Genomic DNA, 20330 nt, shown 5'->3' with positions numbered 1-20330 from the left:
AATTCCTGGTCTCAAAATCCACAAAATAATGCTTTTCTAGTCAAAGCAAAAACCACATATTTATTTGATTTTATAATGTATTCTTCATAAAATAATAATCTTGGCAATTAACAAATAACTTAAGTGATTAAAACATTAAAATATGTAAAAGGTAGTGGTGACAATAATATTAGTGGGTCATTTAACCTTCCATATTTTCATTTATTCAACAATCACTTATGGAACACCTACTATGGATCAAGTGTTATGTTGGGGATTAAAAAAAAAAAAGATGACTTCTAAGGATATTACAGGCCAGTAAAAACAGAGAGATATGTGAATCATCAAGTCCAATGAAGAGGCGTGGTAGGGTGGTAACAGGCTAAATAAAATGAGACCACAGAGGAGGAATGGGCAGGTCAATTACAGAATGAGGTTTGACAGGCTAGATGTCAGGATAAGCCTTAAGGGAGGAGGTGACCTTAAGCTGCAGTTTGAAAGATAAGTTGGCCCTGACAGATAATGAGGATAGGCTACATGGCAGATGGGAGTGAGAACTGCAAGATCTTCTAAGGCGATCAACTGAAGGTACTATGCAGTATTTTCAGTTGATTTCAGAGGTACTTCCTAGTACCAGCAAGCAAGCAGTTTGCTAAGGCTGAATTTTGGGGTAGGGAGGTATAGCAACGGCCAGGGCTATGTATGCTATGCTAAGAAACATGGCCTTATCCACAAATAGTTCTTAAGAGTTTCTGAATATAGACCCTATTTAGAATTTAAAAGTGACTAAAACAAACAAACAAACCCAACAGCTAAGGTGCACCGATTACTTATTATGAGTCAGGTACTTTATGTTCACTTCTGATTTAGTTATATATCCACAAAAACCCTAAAATAGGAACTATTTCTATGAGAAAATGGTGGCTATGAACCTCGTACTTTCCCTGTTGGAAAAAATAAATGGTGGCTAGATAATCTGCCTACAAGTACACCAACTACGTGGCAAATAGACTTCAAATTCAGTTTAACTTAAGTCTGTACTCTATGAACCCTTTCTTTTGAATTAAAAAAAAAAGTATACATATATACACCACAATTATCTTCTTAATCAGGTCACACCCCTCAATCACTGGTGGGGACACAAGATAATCTCCTTTCATTCCATATCATCCCCTAGCTACGACTCCTTTTGTCTCTCCACTTCACAGCAAAACCAATAGAATGTTTACATAAAGACACTGGCCATATCCACTTCCTAATTTCTCCTTATCCTTCTACACTTGTCTTCCTACTGAAGAAAAGAGGAATTCGCTATGGGCAATGTCACTTATGGCTCCATATTGCTAATCCCATGGCCAATTAACTGTCCTTCTATTACCCAATGGCTCAACAGGTGACTAATTCTTTTTGTTAGTTCTAGGAAACCCCTCTCCCCTATTTCTGTTGTTTTCCTTTCTTCCTCATCTGCCCTTCTTCTCAACTCCTCTTCTGCCCTAAGGAACTATAAATGCTGGACTATCACTTGCTCAATCTGAGTTTTTCTTCCTTTCATAAATACCATCTTTACACACTTTTAATCAATAGGTTTTTATTGATAGTCCTCTGAACTCCAACTGTCTGTCCAATTGTCCACACATCTCCTCTAGGACATCACATGGGTATCTCAAACCCAAGAGGTCCAAAATAGAACTCTTCATTCCTCATGTTTTATCCATTTGTTAAAATTTCTCAATAAAAAATAAAGCTTAGCAGAGAGCAGGTACTACAGGCTACCCCATAGCTAAAGAGCTCATGCAATGCTGCATATAGTTGATCAGTATGCAAAATGAATAGCTAAAATCCTCAAAAGCCTTGTTAAGATATATATTTTCCCACCATATAGTCTTTCATACAGAACTTACGGCACCTATCATGATATTCTGGCTAATCATTATGCTTATTGAACTTACAGAAGTGGCAATATAGTAAGCATAGACACAAAATATTATAACAGTCATAAACTGGAAACTGTAACAAGTTTTCATTTTTTAAATGTTATGGAAATTGGTCTCTTGCTTCTGACAGTGGAGATCTATGCCATTTGAACAAATTGTCTTACTGAGGATAACTAGAAAAGTTAAATAAACTTTAAAAAATATCTGCTTAATAGCAGTGAAGAACCAAAAAGTCAATGAAGATTTAAGAGGTCAAGTTGAGGAAAAGAGAAACCCAGAAAGCTGAGCCTGGAATCTGGGGTTTCTGCCTGGAATTAGCAGTAACACCAACTTCAAGAAAAGTAAAGGAGAGCCTAAGAAGCCACAATCTTCAAGAGGCTTGGAGGACAAAAAATGGAGGCCAGTGCCTGCCAAGGTTGGGTAGAGGCTAATAAACTCTCCATGGTTTATTAGAAGTTAATGAGCTCTCCAGGTTGACCCAAAAGGCTATACTATAGAAAGAAGTGTGAACCAGATATAATACAGCTCTCAATGGCCTGAAGCACAACTTCACATCACCTCAATCTCTAAAAATTGATGACAGGTGATCCAGGAGTGCTACAGCCCTAGCTGCCTGCCAGAAGCAAACATAAGTTCTCCTTGTAGAAAGTTATCCTAGATCTCAACATTTTTCTCTGTAGAAAAGTACTCTCTGTAGAAAGCAATCCAGACCTCAACATTTTTCTATAAAATTAAAAAAATACAATAGCTGGTATCAATAAAAATTAGCAGATACTCAAGGAGACAATATAATATAAAAACAAAACAAACAAACAAAAAAAGGGGGAAAATACACAACAGAACCAGATTCACAGCAGCTCCTATGGCATGAAGACAGACTGAACCAAATCCACAGAAGCTCCTATGGTATAAAGACAGACTTGAAAACTATAAATAATAAATTCAGGAAGCTCTAAAATAAAATCAAGATTTTGTCAGAGAACTGAAAAATAGAAAAAGAACTAAATGGAATTCTAGAACTGAAAAATACAGTAACCAAAATTAAAAGCTCAATGGATAGGTTTATAAGCAGATTAGACACAGTTGAAGAGAGAATTAGAAAAATGGTTAGAAATGAGATTAAAAGAAAACAGAACAAAAGGCAGACAAGAAAAGAGAATAGAGAAGAGGTGAAAGATCATAAATGATCAGTAAAAATATCTTCTAAAATATGAATAACTGAAATCCCAGAAAGAGAGAAAAGAGAAAAGGAGCAGAACAATATTTTTAGAGATAATGGCTCAGAATTTTCCAAAACAAACCAACAGTGTTAAGTGAACATCTGAGAAGCCCTCCAAGGAGAATTAAAAAAAAAAAAAAAAAAGACACCAAGGTACATCATAAATCAAAGATGAAAAACCAAAGACAAAGAGAAATTAGTAATTAGTAATCTCAGCAAAACAGATTATACTTTAAAGAACAATTATACTGATAACTGAATTTTCAACATAAACAATAGAAACTAGACTATAGTGCAGAAAATAACCATTAACCTAGACCTCCATTAAAAATATTCTTTAAGAATGACAGTGAAATAAAAAAATTTTCAGAAAATAAATATCCAATACACAGATATGATTGTTTAGCTCTAATGTTACACTTCATTTGAGCTAAATAATCATATCTATTCATAACAATTTGAGGGCTATGCAAGGTAATTATCCAACAGCGGCCATGGGCATTGACTTTTCTAGGAAAGTCTACTTCCCAAGTCACTGAGCCCAAACATTGCCTATAAACAATTCAAATGAATTAAAAACTAAGGGAGGGTAGAAGGGTAAGAAAAGAAGGAAGTAAAGAATGCCTGTCAATTTATAAAATATTGCAATTTTATCAAATGAAATCAGTACAATTAACTGATGTCTAAATGATGCATATTTTTTGCCTTAGAAAGTTCTATTTGGGCTGGACATGGTGGCTCACACCTGTAATCCCAGCACTTTGGGAGGTTAAGGCAGGCAGATCACGAGGTCAGGAGATTGAGACCATCCTGGCTAACATGGTGAAACACTGTCTCTACTAAAAATACAAAAAATTAGCCGGGAGTGGTGGCGCGCACCTGTAGTCCCAATTACTTGGGAGGCTGAGGCAGGAGATTCGCTGGAACCTGGGAGGTGGAAGTTGCAGTGAGCCGAGATTGTGCCACTGCACTCCAGCCTGGCGACAGAACAAGACTCCGTCTCAAAAAAAAAAAAAAATTCTTCTATTTGAACTAATTTTACAAACACCTTTTAAGTACAAAGTATGTCACTTTTATATCTGATGCATTTGGTTGCACATATACAAATCATCAGTGATAAAAGATAATTCTAAGGATATCACATGCTCTGAATAGTTTTAAGTGTGACTTAATTTTCTTGGGGGCAAAAATTTATAAACCATCTTTATAAGTCCTATAGTAGGCCTAACATGCAACTCTACAGAGTTGGCTCCCCAAAACAATTAATAAAGACAAGAAAGGCAAGATACTTCCTTGGCTCAATTCTGAATAACAAAAAATTATTCTCATTTCAAGGTCAGATTTCAGACATTTCAGAATTTCAGTCCTTTTGTCTTTAAATAGAAACCACTGTGATGAAGTTTACATCAGGGAACCATTTTTATCTCTTACATAATTTAAGTAACTACTAGATAAAAGATGAAAGGTCTCTGAAACTTTAGTAGAAATTTCTCATGGATTTAGATAAATAACTGAATTAACTTTTGAAATACACTACTGACTTGGTTTTAAGAGTGTTTTATATCAGCATGTAGAAAAGGATGTCAGCATCCTTTTCACCCTCGTGAAAACCTCGAGGGAAATATCTGGGAAACTGGGTAAATGGAGATTGATCCCAGGAGTTTCTCACTCTCTGATGGCCCAACACTCAGTCTCTAGCAATTCATCCCAATTACTAGTCAAATATCCACTATTCCCAATACCATTTACAGAAGACAAAATCCTTCTTCCATTGTGATTTCTTAGCACCTTTGCTGAAGATTAGTTGATCCATTCCTTTATGTTTTTAATTAGAACTGAATATCCAACCACCATGTATCAAAATTGTTGGTTAGGAGGAATCTGGATGGCTGACTAGGGATTTTGGATGTCAGTTATCTTCAGAGAGAAGATCAAAGACATAGGTGAATGGTCATGATCTGAATGGAAAGCTTAGGGAAGATGGCCAGGATCTGTTGGAGACCCCACTGGTTGATGTGGGGTTGCAGAAATGCAAAGCAGCAAGAGTCTGGCAGAGATTGACTCCCGAGAACCTCTGAATCCTGCATAAAGGGTAGGTTGGGGTGCTTCTCTTCTCCCTTCACCCCTGCAATAAGCTGCTGACTGCCAAATTGTCAGGGAGCCTTTCTGCCTTCATGACCCCAGGCAATGCTGTCAGTGCGGATTTAGGATCTTCCTGGGGACAGAGCACAGAGTGGCTAGCTGGTGCAGGTATCCCCTCATTCCCCTCAAGCCTGAGCTGAAAGAGCAGACACCATACTGGTTGTGCATTAATTGTGGGCTACTACCCTGCATGGGGAATCTCAGCCCGAGTTGCTGCAATCACCAGTACCCTGAAAACACAGCCCAGAACCTGCTCAGACTTGACAACCACAGGGGACCAGCAGGTCCCTGGGGAGCTGTGGGATTTCCAGAGATTTAGCCCTAAGCAAAGGCTGCACCTAGAAGAGGGGAAAGTGCGGCCCACTAAGAACCCCCTTGGGACAAAGGAAATGCAGGTACAAACTGATCACTGAATGGGGTGGTACTGGTGGTTGGCAACAGATGTAGAGGGGGGTCATCTCCTGCTCCCTCAGTCCACTGTTGTGAATGTAGGAGAGGCATTTTTCAAATTAACCCAGTCAGACAAAAATAGAAAAGAGAATTTTAACAAATGAACAAATCCTTTGTAAAATACAGGACTATGTGAAGTCACCAAATCTATAATTTATAGGTATTCCTGAGAAAGAAGAAGAAAAAGTAAGCAATTTGGAAAACATATTGGTGGAAAGAATTCAGGAAAATTTCCCTGATCTTGTTAGAGATATAGAAATCCACGTAGACGAAATCCAGAACACGAGTGAGATATGATATAAGGTGAACATCACCAAGGTATATAGTCATCAGACTATCCAAGATCAATGCTAAAGAAAAAATCTCAAATGCAGCTAGAAAAAAGGATCAAATCACCTATAAAGGAAATCCTATCAGATGAACAGCAGATTTCTTAGCAGAAACCGACAAGCCAGAAGAGACAGGGATCTAGTTTTAGACTTCTTAAAGAAAAATAATGCCAGGCAATAATTTTTTTTTTTTTCTTAGACAGAGTCTTGCTCTGTCACCTAGACTGGAGTGCAGTGGCGCAATCTCTGCTCACTGCAAACTCCGCCTCCCAGGTTCACACCATTCTCCTGCCCCAGCCTCCCGAGTAGCTGGGACCACAGGCGCCCACCACCACGTCTGCTAATTTTTTGTATTTTATTTATTTATTTTTTAGTAGAGACAGGGTTTCACCCTGTTAGCCAGGATGGTCTCAATCTCCTGACCTTGTGATCTGCCTGCCTCGGCCTCCCAAAGTGTGTATCTTTTTAAACTAAGCTTCATAAATGAAGCAGAAATAAAGTATTTCCCAAACAAACAAATGCCAAGGAAATTTGTCAACACTAGACCAGTACACCAAAAATGCTAAAAGGAAACAAAAAGATGATACTTGCTACCACAAAAGCACACGTAAGTACAAAGTTCACACATCCTATAAAATAATTACATAATTGAGGCTACAAAGCAACTAGCTAACAATATTAGGAAAGGAACAAAACCTCACATATGCATATTAACTTTGAACATAAATACTTAAAAGAGATAGATTAGCAAATTGGGTAAGAAAAACAAGATTCAACCATCTCCTGCCTAAAAGAGACCCACATAATGTATAAAGACATACACAAGCTCAAAGTAAAGGGGTGGAGAAAGATATATCATGCAAATGGAGAACAAAAAAGACCAGGGGTTGCTATTCTTATGTCAGATAAAATAGACTTTAAACAAACAAGAGCAAAAAAAGACAAAGAAGGGTATGATACATGATAAAGACTTCAACTCAACAAGAAGATTTAACTATCCTAAATATATACATTACCCAATACCAGAGCACCCAGATTTATAAAAGAAGTACTACTACACCCAAGAAAATAAAATAAAAAGCCATACAATAATAGTGGGAAACTTCAACGTCCCAGAGAAAACACCAAACAGATCACTGAAGGAGAAAACTATCAAAGAAACTTGACTCAAAATGGGTTCTGCCAAATGGATACACATCTAAAGAACATTCTACCCAACAACCAAAGAATATACATTTTTCTCATCTGTGCATGGAACTTTCTTTAAAATTGACAATATGCTTGGCCACAAAGCACATTTCAATAGATTTTTAAAAATCAAAATAATATCAGGTATCTTCTCAGACTATAGCAGAATAAAATTAGAAATGAATGCTGAAAGGAACTCTCAAAACCACATACGTACATGGAAACCAAACAACTTGCTCTTGAATGACTTTAACAAAATTGAGGCAGAAATAAAAAAAAATGGAAACAAATGAATATAGACATGTAACATATCAAATCTAGGATACAACAAAAGCAGTGTTAAGAGGAAAGTTCATAGTACTAAACTCATAAATCAAAAAGATAGATCTCAAATTCGCAACCAAATGATGTACCTGACAAACTAGAAAAACAAGAACGAACCAAACCCAAAACTAGCAGAAGAAAAGAAATAAAGATCAGAGCACAACTAAATGCAATTGAGACTAAAATATCACACAAGGGATCAACAAAGCCAAAAGTTGGTTATTTAAGAAGATAAACAAAAATTGATAGACTACTAACTAGATTAAACAAGAAAAAGAGAGGACTCAAATAAGCACAATCAGAAATGATAAAGATAACATTAAAATTGATAACACAGAAATACAAAAGATCATCAGAAACTACTATGAACATCTCTATGCACACAAACTAGAAAACTTACAGGAAACAAATAAATTTCCAGAAACATACAACCTCCCAGACTGAACCAGGGGGAAATTAAAATCCTGAACAGACCAATAACAACAAATTATAAAATTGAATCAGTAATAAAAGATCTACCAACCAAAACAAACAAACAACAACAACAACAAACCCAGGACCAGAGGAATTCACAGCCAAATTGTACCATATGTACAAAGAAGAGCTGGTATCAATATTACTAAAAAAAAAATATATATATATATATATATATATTTTTTTTTTTTTTGAGACAGAGTCTCGCTCTGTCTCCCAGGCTGGAGTGCAGTGGCACGATCTTGGCTCACTGCAAGCTCCACCTCCTGGGTTCATGCCATTCTCCTGCCTCAGCCTCCTGAGTAGCTGGGACTACAGGCACCTGCGGCCACGCCCGGCTAATTTTTTGTATATTTAGTAGAGACGGGGTTTCACCATGTTAGCTAGGATGGTCTCGATCTCCTGACCTCATGATCTGCCCGCCTTGGCCTCCCAAAGTGCTGGGATTACAGGCGCTCTGAGCCACTGCACCCGGCCTAAAAATATATATTTTTTAAATTGAGGAGGAGGAATTCCTCCTAAACTCATTCTATGAAACTAGTATCACCCTAATAACAAGATCTGGCAAGGATAACACAAAAACAGAAAACTATGGGCCAATAACCCTGATGAACGTAGATGCAAAAGTCCTCAACAAAATACTAGCAAACTGAATCCAACAGCACATCAAAAAGATAATTCATCACGATCAAGTGGGTTTTATTCTGGGAACACAAGGATGGTTCAACACATGCAAATCAATAAATGTGATTCACCACATAAACAGAATTAAAAACAAAAATCACATGATCATCTCAATATGCAGAAAAAACATGCAATAAAATCCAACATCTCTTCTTGATAAAAATTCTAAATAAACTAGGCATTAAAGGAACATAACTGAAAATACTAAGAACCATATTTGACAAACCCACAGCCCACATCATACTTACAGGGAAAAATTGAAAGCATTTCCTTTAGGAACTGGACCAAGACAAGGATGCGCACTTTCACCACTCCTATTCAACATAGTAATGGAAGTTCTAGCCAGAGCAATCAGGCAGGAGAAAGAAATTAAAGGCATCCAAATCGGAAAAGTGGAAGTCAAATTATCTCTGTTCACTGCGGACATAATCTTACATTTAAAAAACCCAAATGATTCCTCCAAAAGACTCCTAGACCTGATCAATAACTTTGCTAAAGTTTCAGGATACAAAATTAACACACCATAATCAGTTGCATTTCTATACACCAACAATGGTCAAGCAGAATATCAAATAAAAAACTCAATCCCATTTACAATAGCCATACAAAAACATAAACTATCTAGGAATACATTCAAGATGGTGAAAGACTTCTACAAAGCAGAATTATGAAACAATGAAACTGTAGATGACACAAACAAATGGAAAAACATCCCTTGCTCATGGGCAGGAAGAATCAATGTCATTAAAATGACTATACTGCCCAAAGCAATCTAGAAAGTCAATGCAACTTCCTATTAAATTACCAATGTTATATTTCACAGAATTAGAAAAAACAATTATAAAATTCATATGGAACCAAAAAGTGCCTTAATAGCCAAAGCAATCCTAAGCAAAAAGAATAAAGCTGCAAGCATTACATAACCTGACTTCAAACTACACTACAAGTCTAATGTAACCAAAACAGCATGCTACTGGTACAAAAAGAGACACATAGATCAATGGAGCAGAATAGAGAACCCAGAAATAAAGCCACACACCTGATCTTCAACAAAGTCAACAAAAATCAACAATGGGGAAAGGATACCCTACTCAATAAATAGTGCTGGGAAAGCTGGCTATCTATATACGGAAGAATAAAACTGGACCCCTATTTCTTACCATATACAAAAATTAACTGAAGATAGATTAAAGGCTTCAATGTAAGACCTCAAACTATAAATATTATACTAGAAGAAAATCTAGGGGAAACTCTTCTGGACATTGGCCTAGGCAAAAAATTTATGACTAAGACCTCAACAACAAATGCAACAAAACCAAAAGTAGACAAATGGGACTTCATTAAAGAGTTTTTCTGCACAGGAAAAGAAATAATCAACAGAGCAAATAGACAATATACAGAATGGGAGAAAATATTTGCAAACTATGAATCTGACAAAGGACTAATATCCAAAATTTTTAAGAAGTTAAACAAATCAAAAAGAAAAAAAACCACAAAAATTTCATTAAAAAGTAGACAAAGGGATATGAACAGACACTTCTCAAAATAAGACATACAAGTGACTAACAAACTTATGGAAAATGCTCAACATCACTAATCATCAGAGAAATGCAAATTAAAACCACAGTGATATGCCATCTCATACTAGTCAGAATAGCTATTATGAAAAAAGCCAATAGATAGCAGATGTTGGAGAGGATGTGGAGAAAAGGAAATGTATATACACTGTTGGTGGAAATGTAAATTAGTTAAACACTTTTGGAAAACATTATGGGCATTTCTCAAATAACTAAAAGTAGAACTACCCTTTGATCCAGCAACCCCACCACTATGTATATACATAAAGGAAAATAAATCATTTTATCAAAAAGATACCTGTACTTATATATTTATTGAGCACTATTCACAATAGCAAAGTCATGGAATTGACCTAAGTGTCCATCAAAAGTTGATTGGAATAAAAAAAATGTGGTATATATACACTGTGGAATACTACACAGCCATAAAAAGTAATGAAATTGTGTCCTTTGCAACAACATGGATAGAGCTGGAGGCCATGATCTTAAGTGAAATAACTCAGAAACAAATAAACAAATATCGCATGTTCTCACATAGAAGTGAAGTACACATGGACATAAAGATGGAAATAATAGATACTGGGGACTCCAAAAGGTGGGGGCTGGGGGAAAGCACATGTTGAAAAGTTACCTATTTGGTACAGTGTTCACTATTTGGGTAATGGGTTCACTAGAAACCCAAAACTCACAATTATGCAATATACCCCCGTTAACAAACCTGCACATATATCCCTTGAATTTAACAGAAAAGGGGAAAAAGATGACAGCAGTGTTGTGTGTGCTGCAGGGAGCATAAAGAAAATTACAGGCTATAGTTACATCATATAGATTCAGCAAGTTGGCAAATTATTCACATGACATCCAGAATACCCGACAGATAGTTATAATGGTGAAAAAAGTCTGCAACATTTAAGACATTATATAATGCATGTTACATTTTAACTCAGAGGCAATAAAGAACAAAGGAATGGGTAGAAAATGAATAATCACACATGTGTAAATTGTCAAATAATTAGGATAAAGCATGTGAATTAAAAAATAGAAATAATGACTTGAAAGTGTCTTTTTTCTCTTTACGGAAAAAGAAAGTTATGCTTCTCTGGTTTTTGATAAGAATAAACATACAGTGAAGTCAATTTTTAAAAGGAGTAATGCAGAATAAAAATCCATAAAACTACCAAAAAAAAGTCACATAATTGTATACTTAAAAAAACAAAAAACAAAAAACAAAAAACACTGCTCCCAGAGCAATGGCATAAGAAGACTATCGCAAGGACAAAAAACCAAACACCGCTTGTTCTCACTCATAGATGGGAACTGAACAATGAGAACACATGGACACAGGAAGGGGAACATCACACTCTGGGGACTGTTGTGGGGGGGGGGAGTGGGGAGGGATAGCATTAGGAGATATACCTAATGCTAAATGGCGAGTTAACGGGTACAGCACACCAGCATGGCACATGTATACATATGTAACTAACCTGCACATTGTGCACATGTACCCTAAAACTTAAAGTATAATAATAATAATAATAAAAAATAATAAAATAAATCTGGATTAAAAAAAAAAAAAGAAGACATCCTTCTGTGGAATTCCATAACATTGCTAGTTATGGAATTAGTTAGTAAGTAGACAGGAAGTAATTTCCCTAATAAAATGTATGTATCATTTAGATTTATTAATTAAAACTACTGAAGAACTTGTATTTGAGCTATTCTAATGCAAGCATTCATGCCAAGGTGTCATTCCATTCTTGCATTTACACATGGGATCAAATAAATGAAATCCCCCAATCCCCATCTGCGTCTCAAAAAAGTCACTGACTGCTGGAAAACAACAGATATTCTCTCCTGGAAATGAATCAGAAGGCAAACCATCATTTGGTAGCCAGCATATGATTCAGCAGAGCTTTGTATAAAAGTATAAAGTTCAAAAGCAACCCCAAAAAAGCTCGGGAAGTAGTGGACTGTTTTTACCCCTCTTGGGATCACCACTGACAGCATCCATGAAGTTCTGACAGAAGAACACATCAGGATGACAAAGTAGTGACTTTTAAAGAGCAGCCAACAACAAGCATATAGGGAATCTCTCAGCAAATACAGGTAGGAGAAATTCAAACGTGTGACAATAGGTTTATGTAACCAATAATGTGACTAGATGAAAAACAGGGCAAAAATACTGGCTGTGACTATTTAAATAATTTCTCTGAAGAGACAAAATGTATTTAAAGAAAATGATACTTCCTTCTGTGTCTCATAATATTGCTAAGTTTTTATCTTCTTGTCTTCACTAAGCAAAGGTTAAATAAAAAGTAAATCATTTATAAACTGAATACTTTTTTTTTTCTGGATTTGAAGAGAAGCTTGAGTAGGAGATTTAAACAGAAGGAGGAAAGCATCCATGTAGATGCACAGGACTAACAAGAAAGCTATTGTTTGAAATGCCATGTATCTTCACTGAGGTAGCACACTAAACTACTCCCAGATCTACACTCACTTGTAATACTAAACATCTCCCAACAATGACAGATAACCAGTATTGTCAATTGTAGATTTATTTGTAATAAAAACTGTAGTAATTTGAACTCATTATATTAATAGCTATTGAAACTAGAAAGTTCTTGCAGTTCAGAGAAATTGACTTTTTGGGAGCTCAAGCTGCCAATATGTGACGCTTTTTCTTTTTAAAAAGGGGAAATGTCAAATGATGAGAGGAAAAAACTGGAAAGAGAAGTACTAAAAGATTTAATTGGAAAATATGCTGTTCATTTTTCTGGATGTTCCTGTAACACGTGTGAGACATTTTATTTCTGTACTTTAATGATATTATTACTAGCCTAAAAGACGTACAATACAAGGGATGAGAGGCTTTCAGAAGGATCCTGAATAGGTGAGTCAGGTCAGCCGGGTGGTCTTATTATCAGTTTTTGATTTCCCCATTAGAGTCTGTTTGAAGTGAAGTGCCTTTCATCTTTCCACCCACTCTCACCATTTCAACATTCTAATTTAGTTCAACTGTTTTTATTCTGTTTTGTTAAAAAACGAGCCCAAATTCGGGGAAGGCAGGGAGACACCCTCTCTTGTGGTTTCATGTAATTTTTTGTTATGGTCTACTGGAAAAGAATAACTTTAAAAAATGCAATTTCACATACATTTGATCCCCCATTGGACTCAAATCTCTTCAACAATTCATGTTAATATTTTTTTAATTTAAAAAACTATTTAGTTTTAAGACTTCACTGATTTTTGGCAGGCAGCTTTTTCAACACAGTTTCAACTCTTTGAACCTGTCCCCTTAGCTCTTTTCCCACTGCCTGAGCTTCCAAGACAGCAGTGGCCAAAGGACTGTAATAAGGTGGAAGTCCATACAGTTACTTGTCTAGGGTTCCACTAACCAAGTTACGTTGACAACTGACTGGTGCCACACAATCTGACATTTTTACAGAAACTCAGAGCACTGTAATTAACTCAAGAGATGGGGGGAATCCTCATTTTTAAACCAAATTAATAATGAAAACATGAGGTAGAGGGAAAAGGGGCAAATATCTGGGAAACACATATTACCAAAGGTTAGTTTTGCTTTGTTTTCCATATTCTCATACCCAAATAATCCAAGTAATTGCAGCCCAAGACCTGGTCTCCTCCCCTCCATGTCTATTTGGTGGAAGGGAGGCAGTGCTATGAAGTGAACATACTTAGTAAAAGAGAAATAAATATCCAAATAAACAAGCTATGATGAGGAAAATGCAGCAGGCCTTCTTGCCAGGGAGTGAGTGGCTGGTCAATGCACCAGGGGCTACTTACACAAGCTGGGCTCCTGAGGAGAACAAAAGGGGTTGTGGCAAGAGTTGTGATGTAATGGGGCCATGGAGTGGCCTGGGGAGAGGACGTGAAGCACAAAGTTATTGCTATCTGATCTCTACTTTCTTCATATCCATATATATCTTGGATATTACTCTTAAGTGTACTTCTTATTCAAGATATGCTGAAATTTAAAAGCAAATATTATGAAAGTACAATAAGAATATCTGCAGTGTCATTCCATCTGACTTCTCTCCCCTATCTCTACATGACCAAAGTCATTTTTCAAGGCAACTCTAAATTACCATTTGCCTCCACGAAGACTTCCTTATGCTCTCTTTCATATATCTGCAATTAGCACAGGTAATCAGTCTCCTCTTCCCTTACTTTGCCCATGTCTTCTTTAAGACATATTCCTTTATACTTTGCACTATACACAGCATAGTAACCCCTTATGAGGCAGACTATAATAAGCTAAGTGAAAGCAAAGATAATGGAACACATATTTTTCCACCCCGAAGTGCCTACATAGTATTAAACCAACAAACTAACTAATAAACAAAACACAACTAGTTGAATGAGATCTACAACCTAAAAAAAATTTTTTTAACTCTAAAAACAAAGTTCATTAGTTTTGCCAGAAAATTAGAGAAATGGGTGCAGAGGAGGAAAAAACTACAGAAAGTGAAGAGCAAACACAAGAAAACAGGAGACAAATGGCAAATATTTTACTTATTCCTCCCCAAAATAAAAGATGATGGGGAACAGCAGACTGAATATATGCTTTCAAAGAAAATATATATTATTGACCTTTACATAACTTCAAGATTTTTAAGTGATGGCATGATTAGGAAAGTATATTTGTCACTATCATAATATTTTATTACAGGAGATAAAAGCTACTCTTCAACTTGATTCAAGTCGATGTAATTTTTTTCTAGCCTATTCCCAACCCTAAAGCCTTTAGGTAATTGAATACATTTGTCTCTTGTAAATTCTCCCATTGTTTCTTTGTATAAACACTTACCTATCCACCTCCACTTCCATTTATATAAAAGATAGCATAAAATGTATAAGCTCTGTATCTGCTCTTTAAAAAACATATCCTGGAAATGTTTCCATTTCAGTACACACAGAACTTCCTCCCTCTTTTTTTTTTTTAAGGAGAAGTACATTATTTCTTTGTGTAAATGCAGTGTTGTTTATTCACCCAGTGCCCTTTAGATGGATACCAGCCTTGCTTCTAATCTTTTGCTTTTACAACCTATGTTGTAATGGAGTAACCTCACTCATACGTAATTTCATTGATGTGCAGAATACTGATAGGTAAATATACATGTGATTTTGGATCGATTCAAAGTCATTTTAAATTGTTTAGATTGTTTGCTTTAGACAAACTTCTTAAACTGGATTCAGTACGTATTACATGATATTCTTAAAATATGATTTTAGGCCACGTTAATTCACAATGGTCCTCTAGAGCACCCAGAAAGTGGCCACTGAATTCCAAAAGAGATGTTTGTGTTGGCGAGTGACAAAAACCAAAAAATAAAAACCACTACTATAAAGTGCTAAATGAATTGGTCATTAATAATAAGAAAGATTATTATTTTTCTCAGATTATCCCAGATATCTGGAGCAGTTTGGAGACATTAGGAAACTATATAACATGTAACCATCATGACAGTTGTCTAACAATGCTTATAAGCACTAAACCCATGCAAACTATTTGTAACCTTAACTAATCCAAATGTAGAAATACTTCAAGGCCATATCATACTCAGCCACATACTTTGCCATTGAAAGTCATGGCAAAAACCGCAATTACTTGTGTGCCAGCCTAATGTAAAGTCTGTATACTCCCTGTCAAACCAAAGTTCTATTCTGTTATACCAGCCTCATTTCAAATCAGCACAGGGAGTAAAAGTTAAACAGAAAGAACAATGTGGTTGTATATGGTTGTTTATGGTTTTTTTTTTAAACTCCTAAATGATGTTTTTTTGTTTTTATTTTATGAAGAAAAATGATATTAAAACAATTCATTATTTTTGCTCACCTACAAGGCATCATAGGCAAGTCAAAGAAAGTAACAAGATGCCTCTGCTAAGAGTTATTAATCCTGAGGCATAAACAAATCAAACGGTGCTTTGTTTTTAGTTTGATGAGTGAAATAAAATAGAATGAATGAGAAATTATTTAATTCCATCATCAAAACCATCCAAATATTTCTCAGGGAGAACCTCTCCCTTTCATAATTAAATTAACCTGTAAGTTTACCAAATAAACACCATGAACAGTGTACTTTCAAACTGTTTTAAACACCACCTCACTGTTCCAGCATTTTTTAAAAAAGCAAATACAAAGTTTTGTGTATTTTTTTTTCATCAGCATTTGTTGGAAGACTTAAAATAAGGTTAACATAAAAATCACAGAGCAGGAACATTATCACCTGTAGCAAGGAGTATAATGTGTTTGGGTGAATCTGTTGTCAGAGGCCAGGTAAGAAAACAAGTAATAACCATGTCTCCTTCTGAGGGGAAACTGGGTGACCATGGACGGTGTTAGGATACAGGAACAGAAAGAAATCCTGGCCTCAGTAACGGCATCTTTTAATCTAGACAAAACACTACTCCAGATATGTTGCTGTTTTGTTAAAATATTGAACATATTTACCAACTATTTTTAAATTTCACACATTTTAATTAAGTGTTAACACTACAACTAAAATAGCCAAAAGTAATATCAATTAGACTCTTATTGCTATTCTGAGGGAGAAAAAGTACACTACAAATCAATGCTGATTTGAGAGCCATGTTTTAACATCTCTTTGGTCAATCACTTCAATTAGCCCATCACCAGACTCTGTCTCAAAAAAAAAAAAAAAAAAATCTTCCCTTTAGGCATGTATTGTACATTCTATTTTCAAAGATGAACCACGCATTTTCCAAATGCAATACATACAGCTTTACACTGCAATGGTACTTGAAAAATATTTTGGCACGTAGTAAGACTTACTTTTCCTTTTGATGCTTATTTTGCCAAATTGCATTTCTGTACATGTATCTTCAATAAAATCCACAGAGAAGGTAAGGAAACAATACTTCAGTTTATCAAAACTTAGTCCCACAAGACTATTCATATCATTGCCTAAAACATAAAAATGAATATGACTAAACCAGTAAGAAAGTTATTAGACTGAACTCCAACTGTCTGTTGCCAGTGAAACTGCCAATATTTGACTGTTTTTGACAACAATGGCAATTTTATATGTAACTTTTCTATTTCTGAAGCCTAACTAGGTACCTAATAGAGATAACTATATTCCTGAAGCCTAACTAAGTACCTAATAGAGGTACTTATGACCAATCCTTGACTCAAGGAGACTTAAAAATTAGAATAAAATGTTTACAACTAAAAATTTAAATGAATAAATGGCATATTATCTTCTATTATTTTGAACTCCAGTGGAATAGAGACTCTATAAAACACTATGCTTAAAGATAACTGAATGTATCATCTGACAACAGATATTAGATCTAAAATCGAGCTAAATTCACCCTCAAGATGTTTGTGAAACTTTTAGAGCTGTTTATGGGCAGTCTGTGTAAGAACATGATGTGAAAATACTCTGATCTTTTATGTGTCTTATATAACATATCTTATAAATAGAGCTAAAATCAGACAAGGTTATAAGTTTTATGATTTAAAAAAATTCTTAATTCTAATTAACCCTACTCAAAAATTATGTTGTATATTTGTAGTATGTGTGAATATGTATGTATATACATATATTTGTGTGTATATATTTTTACAATAATATATCAGGGATTTTATTAAATGTTATACATTAGCCTACCTCAAGTGATTAAGATTTTACTTCTTTTCAAAAAACAATGTAGTTCAGCCATCTAGTGGTAAAGTATAAAGCAATCATTCCTCTGTATTTTATTATACTATAAAAATAAGACAGCAGTATGGAGAAGGATTAGAGGTTATTTAAATTTACTTTTCCTTTTCTCTGGTGACGTCATAGAGCACAATCAAGAACTCAGAGGCAATATAACTACAGAAAATAGATAATTGGATATAGCAATTTGGAGTTTCTGGTTGACCTTATCAAGAACAATGGCATGGTGCCAAGAACTGTATTAGAGTTGTAAAAGGAAACAGAAAAGTATGGAACATTCTAATCAAGAAGTATGGCTGTAAAAAGATGGAGGAAAAGAGGAGAAGAGAAGATACAGTAGGGCTGAAGAAGGGTTCTCTTTTTGTTTTATAGCATTCAAAGTCTTCATTATGTTAAGGGGTTAAATAAAGACCTGGTAAAGAAAGGACAGAGGATGAAAGTCCCATGTGAGATAGAGGGGAATAAATCCAGTGCTGCCTTGGAGAGAGCATGGTGCCTCATTCTCTGTCACGCTGGGGTAGATAATCACCATAATAGATGAGTTTAAAGCTAGAGGACACAGGAGTTCAAAAGTTGTTTTCTAATTTTTTGTTCTTATTTTTGAAACAAGAGGCAAGGGAATCTACCTCATGGTGAAAAGCAGAGGCCAGAAAGAAAGGAATGGGAATTAAATGGTACAATAAGTTGAAGAATCAACTGTTGTGTGCACCTTTAAGATGTTAAAACCTTAATCATTATTAAATGAAAAAAATTAAATGCACAGCTCCTGTATTTTCTAATCATATATTCTCATTTCAAATTCCAAATCTTCAAACTAGTTTAAGAAGTCAACTATACTGAAAGTATAACGAAAATGAAGGCACTGTATCCTGTTAAAATAGATTGTGACATACAAATCTCACTCCACCTCCTCCAAAATTTCCATTTCACCTTCTGCTTTGTAAGGAAGAGTGTAGCGGAATCAACCAGGTTACTATAATCCTGCATCTTAGTCAACAGAATTAGCTTAGTAAAATAAGTGTTTTCAATAAAGTTGGCATCAATACTCCCCAAATAACATGTTCTTATAAAACTTCAGAAGCCAAAATAAATGCATCAGTGTTTCAGAAGAAAAGAATATTTGATGAGACAAAACTATCAGTTTATTAATATCTCAATAAACCAAGAAAAGAGTACAGTGAAGTATTCTCTTGTTGCTGCTTTTTTAAAAAAAAAGTTTATTTACTGTGGTACACTAAGCTGGTATTTATTATAGAAAAGCTAAAATGAACATACTTAATTCTCATTATAAGTGGGAAAGAGAAATATAAAATAATGGTTTCTAACATATTATCTATAAATGTAACCCTAAATCCAATACCAGATTTGCCATTATTTGCATGTACTGCATTCTCTAGATAACACTGTGAATTTTAAAAGCATACCAACAGGCCACATATATACATTACTTAATAGTTTTATATTAACAAATTTAAACAAGGAGCAGCATATAAGTGCTCAATGTGTTTCAAGTAAATAAATAAATGGATAGATAAAATTTTACTCTATAAATGTCTTTTAACTGTATAATCACTTAGAGGGTAGAAACCAAAAACAATATGAGTTGAAAACAAAGTATCTTTCTCCGTGTACAATTTTGAGAAAAAATTAGTCAAGAAAAATATGTAGAGTAAAAATGCACTTGCATGTATGAATGTTATCAAAGTTGGCTGACATGCTCATCACAGGCCCACATATTCTGATCTCAGAGTCCTTAAAATGTGGGGGTTTGGAAGATGGGATTTTATAAGTGATGGTGCAGGCACTGAAGCTGGAAGGAATATGGGCTGGATAGCTGCCCAGAAGCAAAAAGAAGGCTGAGCAGGTGATACAAATTGCAATTAGGAGCTGCAAATTCTAATCCCTGAGCAAATTCACAAAAATATAAAAACTCAGAGATGTCAAGATTTCTATCAATGAGATAACATTTTAAATGCCACAAAGAGTTGTTAATGTCATCTTATTCACTTACCTGTCAAAAAATCATAAAATATACAATCTACCATGTTTTACTTACAAAATTTAAATGTCAATCATAGTACCTAAAATCAACCTATGTAATGGTTAAATATGAACAATGTATTTATTACACAAAATTTGATGTGACATTCTCAAATTCACATTTGATATTCACTAGATATATAAGACTCCAAGGTTCTCCAGCTTCCTTACCTTCAGATATTTTATTAGATTACAATCTTATATGACAGACAGCAATAATAGCAAGCAACATCAAATAAAAACTAGCTTACAAAAATACTGCTAGACTAATGCTCCAAT

At 35.1% G+C, this 20330-nt stretch overlaps 2 protein-coding genes across 3 annotated transcripts in view; one reads left to right on the top strand and one right to left on the bottom strand.

Annotated features, from left to right (window-relative positions):
• NT5DC1 (5'-nucleotidase domain containing 1) overlaps positions 1–20330 on the bottom strand; it is a 138844-nt gene that overhangs the window by 68339 nt on the left and 50175 nt on the right. The gene's annotated exons all lie outside the window — the stretch shown is intronic.
• COL10A1 (collagen type X alpha 1 chain) overlaps positions 12162–20330 on the top strand; it is a 42487-nt gene continuing 34318 nt past the window's right edge. Inside the window, exon 1 of the mRNA XM_009242173.4 lies at positions 12162–12406. The gene's annotated coding sequence lies outside the window, so the exon portion shown is untranslated. The remainder of the gene's footprint in view (positions 12407–20330) is intronic.

This window comes from Pongo abelii, chromosome 5 (genome assembly GCF_028885655.2).
Source record: "Pongo abelii isolate AG06213 chromosome 5, NHGRI_mPonAbe1-v2.0_pri, whole genome shotgun sequence".
Classification (NCBI taxonomy): domain Eukaryota; kingdom Metazoa; phylum Chordata; class Mammalia; order Primates; family Hominidae; genus Pongo; species Pongo abelii.
This window is presented reverse-complemented; position numbering and strand designations above follow the sequence as displayed.